This window comes from Belonocnema kinseyi, chromosome 9 (genome assembly GCF_010883055.1).
Source record: "Belonocnema kinseyi isolate 2016_QV_RU_SX_M_011 chromosome 9, B_treatae_v1, whole genome shotgun sequence".
Classification (NCBI taxonomy): Eukaryota; Metazoa; Arthropoda; class Insecta; order Hymenoptera; family Cynipidae; genus Belonocnema; species Belonocnema kinseyi.
In genome coordinates this window covers 9,360,234-9,369,923 of record NC_046665.1, presented here as the reverse complement: position 1 = coordinate 9,369,923, position 9,690 = coordinate 9,360,234, and positions in this window count along the sequence as shown.

Sequence of the window (9,690 nt, the reverse complement as noted above, 5' to 3'; positions counted from 1 at the left end):
AGTTAGAGAAAATTCATTCAAAAAACTTAGACTTTCATAAAAACAAAATTTGAACTTATTTATTGGTACTAACAAAAAGACAAAGTCTGGTTACAATCACTTCGCTAATTGTCAGGTGACCTTCTGACAATCCCCTGAGAACCAAGAGTCAAACTACAGTTAGTTCATTGTCAGGCTGAAAACTTTCTGACAATCCCCTGAGAAGCTACAATCTAGCTACAGTTAATTTATAATCAGGCTGACATCTTCCTGACAATCCCCCGAGAATCTAGAGTCCCGCGGAGAGAGAATTCGATCTCGGGTATCCGCGCACTATGTGAGAGAAAGTGCATCGGAGACACCGGCGTCCCATGCTCCGACCTCCTCTTTTCTGGGCAATTTGTTTGGCAGGTCGTTTGGAGAGGTTAGTTCGACCGAACTTATCAATATTGGTCTTTGAGTCGAACGCCTCTCCAAATTTCGAGCTACGCGGGGGTCTCCGCTGATTTCACACCACTTTTCACTAAGCACACGCGACAGATTTACGGGTACTCGAGGACCGGAGTCGAGGCGGGAACGGCACTTAGAAACGGTCAAAGTACGTCTACTTACTTGATAGCTGTTTGGCTGCAGCTTCCCAATTTTTGGCGCCCATTGCTCAAGTTCCCTTGCTCTGACTCTTTTTTGACTCTCTTTACACAATTTTTCGGTCCTTGCCGTACCCCGGCTCTCAATTCAACTCTCAGTTTCTTGTTCGCTTCTCTCGCCTTGCCGCTGTTTTCCGTCGGTTCTTGCCAACTTCCTACGAGGCCTCCGTTGATTGGTTGGCGCCAACGGAGAGCTCCAATGAGGTCTTCCGCCAATGCGCGCCTTCCGCGGTAGAATCCGTCCAGCCGATTGGCGCTGGCCTACGGACCGCTGGGGTTGCTATTGGCTGAACTACGCTATCTTTAATATGGCTGCCGGCCTTCCCTCTCATGCCAGCGTGTGCTTGCTCGTTCACGTGGTGTTGCAGGGTTGTTTGTGTTTCGGCAGTACCTGTACCGAAAAATTGAACTCAAGTTCCAGGGTTTCATCAAAACGTACCAAACTTCTATGTCAAACTTCTACGTCTACGAAATAAAACCATACTAATAAATTTTATTTTTAACACACCCTCACCCCCCTGCAGCGCCCCAAATATGATCCAAAAGTAAAAAAAGTACATTTGTACGTATTATTGTTACTTTTTAGCACTTTCCGTCTTTTTCATGCAAATAATAACTAATGGACAATTTGAATATTTATCATAAATCTGTACATAATTTTCAATTTTTTAAACAAATGTAGATTATGATAAAAAGAGATGTTTCGAGTTTCACTCGTGTAAAAAACTACGAATTGTTTGCCGACGTTTCGCGAACATTGCAGTTCACATCTTCAGGGCTGACCTGAAACTCAGGTATCAGGTCATGTTATTCTTAGATATACTCTCTACGATGCCTGTGACTGGCCAGAGCGCCCCACCGTGGGGACTAGTCGAACTTGATTGGCCAATCATAACATAACATTTTATTTGATGAAACAACAGTCATTGCAAAAACGCACAACAAATTCCAAGAAAACATAGAGAAGCAATCGAAATCTTGAAACACCCTAATAACATCAATAGGGACAATGGATATAATACCAATCCGATTTGGCTTTCCGTTCTCCCGGATTTTTTTTAAAAAGACTTGAGTGGCCAATCAACTTCGACCAGTCTCCACGGTGGGGCGCTCTGAATAATCATAGGCATCGTAGAGAGTATATCTAAGAATAGCATGACCTGATACCTGAGTTTCAGGTCAGCCCTGAAGATGTGAACTGCCAATGCACGAAACGTCGGCAAACATTTCGTAGTTTTTTACACAAGTGAAACCCGAAATATCTCTTTTTATCAAAATGAATCATCGTGAAAGCATAAAATCTATTGAGTATTCTAACATTACGTCATACTCGGTCGGTAACGTCGAAATCTATAAGGCCATACCACTTGGTGGACTGAAAAGCATTGATTACATAGGAGTTTAACAAAAATGAATGTTTTGTAGACGAAAGACGTTAGGTTGCATTGTTGGGATAGTTGGCGGTTAAACTTTTTGAATTTTGGTACTTCGTTAAAGTGTGTTTTTCAAAGATGTCAAGAGATTATTCTTGTTCTTTGAGAAAACAAAAATTGTCAAAGACTGTGATCGTTCTTGGAAATCATATAAGACTTCTTGAAAATCTTTAAACTCCTCCGACTTTTTTTAAATGCCTTTAAAGTCTTTGCAATCATTTCAAATCTTTCGAAGCATCTCGAAATTGACTAAAATTAATTTCAATCATGTAAAATCTTAAAAATATGCTTAAATTCCTTTAAATCTCTTGACAATCCTTAAAATCTTTGAATTTTTGCAAATAACTTTTAAATTAATTGCTTAACAATCTTTAAAGTCACTAAAGCTTATGGAAATATTTTCAAATCCTATAAAAATAAACTTTAAAATCCCGTCAAGTCCCTAGTGATTCCTTAAAATCACTTGAACTCTTAGAAATCCTGTAAGATTTCTTGATAATCCTTAAACTCTTACGATTTTTTTTTGTTGAAATATCTTCAACTTCTTTACAATCATTTAAAATCTTTCGAAATTTCTCGAAATTGACTTAAATTAATTCAAATTCATTAATATCTTTTTTAATAACTTTTCAAAAACTTCCTTGAAATTCCTTAAGACCTCTAAAACTATCTTAAAATCTTACAAAATAACTTATAAATCCTTCAACCTTTTTGAATTATTTTTGAATTAGTGTTAAATCCTTTAAAAAGAAGCTCGAAGATTCCGCCAAGTCCCTAATCATTTCTTGAAATCACATGAATTCTTAAAAATCTTGTAAGATTTCTTGAAAATCCTTAAAGTCGTCCTAATTTTTTTGAACTCCCTACAACTTCTTTGAAATAATTTTAAATATTTTAAAATTGACTAAAATTAATTAAAATCTTTTAAATCCAAAATCCTTTAAATTGTCTTAAACTCCTTAAAATCTCTTGAAATTCTTATCAATCAATTTCTTTAAAAACCTTGAAATCTCCAAAAATTCATTACATCTGTTTTAATAACTTTTCAATAACTCGCTTGACTTTCTTTAAAATTAGTAAAGCTGTCTTAAAATCTTATAACATCTCTTGTAAATCATTAAATCTTTTTAAACTATTTTTTAATTATTTTTAAATCCTTTAAAAAGAAGCCTTAAGATTCCACCAAGTCCCTATTAGTTCCTGACAATCATTTGATTTCTTAGAAATACTTAGAGTCTTCCGAGTTTTTTTTTAATTCCCTTCAACTTCTTTGAAATCATTTCAAAAATTTAAAAATTAACTAAAATTAATTCAAAACTCTTAAAATCCTTAAAATTTTTTAGACTCCTTAAAATCTCTGGACAATCCTTAAATCATTTAATTAACAATTCTTTAAAATCATTAAAAATTTTCAAAATTGAGTACAATTAATTAAAATCCTTTGAACTTGCTTGACGATAAATCTCTTGCAAATCCTTAAACTTTTTTGGATTCTTTAAAACATCTTTAAAATTTCTTGCAAATCGTTCAATTGTTGAGAAATCCCAATATCACTTAAAGTCTTTTAAATTCTTTTAAATTCTCATTGATATAACTTGATTTGATATGAAACTACTTAAAATTACTTATTATCGAATAGTATTATGACATAAGTCGCGGGAATTGAGGTTATAACCTTAATTAATTCAGATTATAATTTTTCGTGCTGGATTGCCTAATCGCACATTTTCCAAATTGCCAACAATAATGAAATAAATTACTTTTCTTTCTTTAAAGCAAAGCTATATCACGATTTTGTACTTGATTTCGCCGAAATTAATTAATTTTAGTCAAACTCCTATCTAAACAATGCTTTGCAGTCCACCAAGTGGTATAGCCTTACAGATTTTGATGTTACCGTTCGTGCGTGATGTAATATTAGAATACTCAATTATTAAGGAACTCTACGGGGAGAGTATTCTTACTAAAAACAACACCTTTAGTAAGCTCAGGACTTCTCAAGGTAAGCTACTAATATCCTTAGCGTTTTTGAAACGGTGTCTATTCTGATTCTCATTTTAAATATTATTTTGTACCCTCTTTTGAACCTGATTTATTCAAGAAATAAGTCGGACTATTTTCAGTATTATTCTTAAATTGAATGGGCCAATTTCACATTATTTGAAAATTTGTCTAAATCATTCCGAAAGGAAACAGAGTTGCTGGGATTTATTGCGAATTATGTAATTTTATTCCCTTTCTTTCTCTATCCGTGTCTCTACTTCTACCCAGTGTACCTTGCAAGTATTTTTTAAAATGAGGCAAATTTCATTTTCTCATAATTGATTGTCTTTTCACCGGTATCGGCAAGGAGTATCTGCCCCCTTGACCGCTGCTTCTATTATTTGTTATTGTTTTTCATACATCTGTTAACGAGTGTCTTTGCTCGTTAAATTCTAAATTTTTTCTTCCAAATGAACCGTATTTTTTATATTTCGAGACTTATCACTTTGATTGAATAAATTTTGCCTTGTATTAAAAATTCTATCAATTTTATCATTTAAATTTTTAATTTCTTCTTAAAGTTCTTTCATTTTCATCTTATCGCTTTTATTCTACTCATAATTAATTAATTCTTCTGCACCATTTCAAAATTCATTATTACTTTTTAAAAATGAAACGGTTTCAAAAGTTCCATCATTGATTTTCGCATCCTAATCTTACTTTCTCTGCTCTTTATCTATTCTTTCTTTCTCCTTTTTAAGTGTTTCTTCTCGTTCTATCCTACTTGATTCTAATCATTCCCTGTCTCTTTCTAATTTTTCGAGTTCTTTTCTCTTGTTTTCAATTTCTCTATCTATTGTATTTGTTTCTAATTCCTGATATTCTAACTCATACTATTTACGTCTTATATTCCTCAATTATCTAGCGTATTCTCGTTATTGGGAGACAGTATATCAATTTCAGGTCTATGTGGGGCACGGTTTTCCCTTAGTTTGGGGTACTTTCTGGCTGCGTTTGTGTTTGTCTTTTCGTTCTTAAAATTGCACCTGTCGCTTGATATGGTTGTACCGCATTCGATTTTATCTCTTTAGCGGTCTAACTCAGGGGTTCTTATGTCTGATCAAAAACCGGCACGTTCGATGGGAAATCTGCCTCAGGTTGTATGAGGGCATTGCAAAGTTCCTTGAAGCTATTTCTGTTCTTTGAGTCTTCTTCTAGTGAATGACGATCTTCGTAGGCTTTTCTCCAAAATGCTTCGACCTGCTCTGATTTGGGCGGATGGTCGACAGTAACTGTAGGATCGTTTAAGAGTTGAGTTTGTTCAGAAAAAACTGTTAGTTTTCTCTGACCCATCTCTCTCTCCGCTCTACACTTTTTCTAGCGTCAGATAGTACCTGAGCGTCAGATAGTACCTGTATTCTCTCAGCCATATACTGCATGTTGGTTTGCAGCTTTGAATTGTTCAGTGTGTGATAACGGATCCGCAGTTCGCGCACAAAGTGCCGAACCTTGACGGTGAAATTCCTCCCAGATGTGATGAAGTCAATTACACACTGAATGCGGAACTCCTATTATTATTAAGATCAGCCTTTGGTTTTGTTTTACGGTGCGTACCTGCTAAAGCTCTCGCTGCATTATACACACCACAATTGATAGTACATAGGCTTGATTTTTCGAAAAATCTTCACGAAGCTCGTCATCCAGTTCAGCCAGATCTTTGAGCTTGAGAGAAACCTGAAAATTGATGTTTCTCCGGGTTCTGAATTATCCCTATTCCTCTATTGGGTGTCTGTTTGTGTTTTGTCTCGGTGTCGCATCTCTTTTTCTGCTATCAGCTTGTTCTAGCTGCGGTTAAGTAGACGCGCCGCTTATATATCCCCTTTTCCGCAGTTCCTGGGTACAGTTTTGCAGTCGTTTATACGAAAAATGCTAGAGGTCTGGGTGTTTCTCGTACCACAGAGCATACAGTCGCGCCATGTAGCCTTTTCGTTCAGGGGCCATACTAATATCATAGCACTCGAGGAAAGCGTCCCTGATTTGATCCATCCGCTCAAAAGTATTGAGATTTGGCTGGTCCATCACATTAACTCCGTCTTGATTGTTTGGAAACGCTCTTACTTCAACTATGTTTGGTGTTGTCATTGTTTTTCCTACAAGAAACTAGGAAAAATGATTCGTCCATACTTGTAGAGCCCCACATGCAAGGGTAAGGCTGCATACTCTGAGAGGTCGCCTGGTCTCCCAGAGTGACCGTTTGAGATACCTCACCCAGGTGCTATTTAGCTTTCAGCACGGTTGCTACGCCTCTGCGGGGTTATTTCTTCAGGACCATCCCTGGTCAATTGTCCACGACTGCTTATTAATGATTTTAACCATATTAAGCAGAAACCCTTGGTACAGGGACCTTCTATCCGCAACCCGAGGATACCCGAGGAACAATGGATATATGTAATATCTTAACATTCTGCTTTCAAAAATTCCCGGACCAGCCTCAAATTAAACAAAGTTTAAAATTCTGAAAATATCTTCCAAAATTAATCAGAGTTTGAAATATAAAGAATGAAATAAGAAAATTCAATAGGATCATGTAAAACAATGGAGGACAAATTTCTCGAGTTTTTTAAGTGAGAGTGAGAGGATACAAAAGAGAGAGAGCGAGAGAGAAATAAGAAGAATAGAGTTTAGCTAGTCTCGTGAGTCAAATTTCGAGGAAGAATGTTAAATTGAATCTGACGATCTTTGGTTAAAAATTTTTTTTAATTTCTCAAGCGGTGCTCAAATGGGGCGAATTCAAGATTCTCTCATTGGTTATTATTTTAGAGCCAGTTTAAGTGCGGTTACTTTCTTTTTCGTATCATAAATATTATATTATTATATATTCTGGGTTGAGACCGTCACAGCCCCTGACGCTTGGGTGATCCCGTTGCGTCCCCTTATAAGCCTTAAGTGTGGCCCGAAAGTTCTCTCCATAGAGAGAGGACCGCGGCCACGCTGTTGGCCGATATTTCAGACTCATTGATGCAGAAACTGCCTGTGAGTGTTACACGGTTCCCCGCAATCGCGGGGTAGTGACAGAGGATTTGAGTGGAAGTCTCATTGTCTTTTCCTCACAGTCGACAGAGGGGACTTTCCTCAAGCCCTATCTTATGTCTGTGATGCCGGAGGTTTCCATGTCCTATAAACATTTCTGTTAAGATTTTGACTTCCTTCCTCCCGACCTTAAGAATTTCTTTCGCTCGATGAGGGTTTAGCTTTAAGCCCAAGAGTGTTTTAGCCTGTCTGCAGCCAGATACCGCATCCCACTCATTCTGATGTTTCTCACTGAGCCAACTGTTAATATCTTCAGTGACCGACCTACTGGAAGTGCCTACAACTGGTTCAGGCCTAGTAAAATTTTCCTTTGTTGCTAGCTTTGCTAACCTGTCCGATATTTCATTGCCACTGTGTCCAGGGATCCAGAGCGGATTGACTCGGTTTTCTGCCGCTAGCTTATTCAGTGCCCCAAAGCACTCCCATATTCGCAGCGACGTAGTCATTATTCCATTCAGAGCCGTGATACCAGCCCTGCTATCTGAGCAGATACGAATGTTTCTTTTCCCGCTGTACTTCATTGCCTTACAGGTGCACTGGAGCAAGGTCATTCTCTCAGATTGTAGAACTGGTGCGTAGGACCCCATCGCAATTGCCCATTCCTCTTTTGTGGATAGACTAACCCGGTATTTCTTGTCGAAAAGGTAGTGGCAAGTGGACATCTTGTCCCTGGGCATGCTCAGTCTCGGCCTCTTCGTGATGTCGATTGGCATCCGCATTACTGTCGAGATACTGCTATCGTTTACCATATTTAGTCTCCAGGCCGCCTTCGCAGCAGCGGCTTTTATGGTGAGATGGAGGGGCTTCAATCCTATTAGTGCCCCCAGGGCGAACGTGGGTGTCGACTTCGCGGCACCTATTATAAATAATTAAAATTATAATATTTTCTTAAGTAGAAGACTTGTTTAGATGAAATAAGAATAATCATACCAGTTCCTTGTATCGTTTAGAAAATTATTCTTTCTAAATACGTAAAGTAGGTCGCAATCAAGTTATAACTTCCTAAACTTGAGCGGTAGAATATTTCACCCGTATCGGAGATAAGATGTTCACATTGAAGATATCTTATCTTATACTTGAAAGTTGATGGCGTTTACGTTTCCCATGCATTGATATAAAAAGCATTACGCCAGCTCGACGGCGTCAAGCCAAGTTCGAGGAATCTGTTTACACTATGGATGTAAACATTCCTAGCGATTAAGTTGAGCGATCGTGCCGAATTCGAGTGGATCTCATTTATGTTCTTTTTAAACATTTGTTTAATGTTAACACATTGTGACTATTTAATCAATGTTAATAAATTGCTGTTTTTTAAAGAACTCGTTAAATTTATTATGTTCCTTTGTAAATTTACAAGAACTATTAATTATTTAAACAATTTTAATTTTTAAAATTAACAATTTGACCTTTTTCGACGAATCAATGTGTTCACGCAGTCAACTAACTCTTTTCTATGCTGCCTTTTAAATTTACAAGAACTATTAATTATTTAAACAATTTTAATTGAAAAATTAAGAGTTTGACCTTTATCCTACGAGTCAATTTGTTTTCGAAATCAACTTAGAATGTCCATTCGATGAATTCTTTCTATGTTGCTCTGTAAATTTACAAGAAATATTAATTATTTAAAGAATTTCAATTTAAAAAACAAGAGCTATACCGTTTTTATACGAATCAATTTGTTTACGGAGTCCAATAAGAATGGCTATTGAATGATTCTTTTCCCTGTTGCTTTGTAAATTTACAAGAGCTGTTAATTATTTAAATAATTTTAATTAAAAAATTAGGACTTTGCGCTTTTTTCTACAAGTCAATTTCTGTACGGAGACAAGTAAGAATGTCTGTACGATGACTCTTTTTCGTATGTTGCTTTGGAGCTTTACAAGGTGTATTAGTTATTTATACAATTTTAAATAAAAAATTAAGAGAGAACTTTTTTACGAGTCAATTTGTTTACGGAGTCAACTAAGAATGTCGATCGGATTACTATTTTGGAACACGCTCCATGAAAAAGACCTGCGAATCTGAGAGCGACTCGCTTCATCGCGATGGATGTATGTATGAGCAAGCCCCTACTCGCTCTCTGATTCGCGGGCCTTTTTCACGGAGCGCAACTCTTATTGGGAGCGCCCTTTGTCGTTTGGGCTTTTTGTCACGGATCCAATATTTTCTATGTTGCTTTGTAAATTTACAAGAAATGTTGATTATATAAAAAATTTTAATTTAAATATTAGGAGTATTCCCTTTTTTCTACAAGTCAATTTGTTTGCGGAGTCAACCAAGAATGTCTATACGATGACTTTTTTCTTTATTTCTTTGAAAATTTACAAGAACTATTAATTATTTAAAGAATTTTAATTTAAAAACTAAGAGTTTAACCGTTTTGCTACAAGTCAATTTGTTTACGGTGTCAAATAAGAATGTCTATACGATGATTCATTTTTATGTTGCTTTGCGTGTGGCCCGTGAACGGGGTTACATGACACGGCTGCATGCTCTGTGGTGCGAGAAACACCCGGAGCTATCGCACTTTTCGCAGCAACGTCTGCGAAACCATG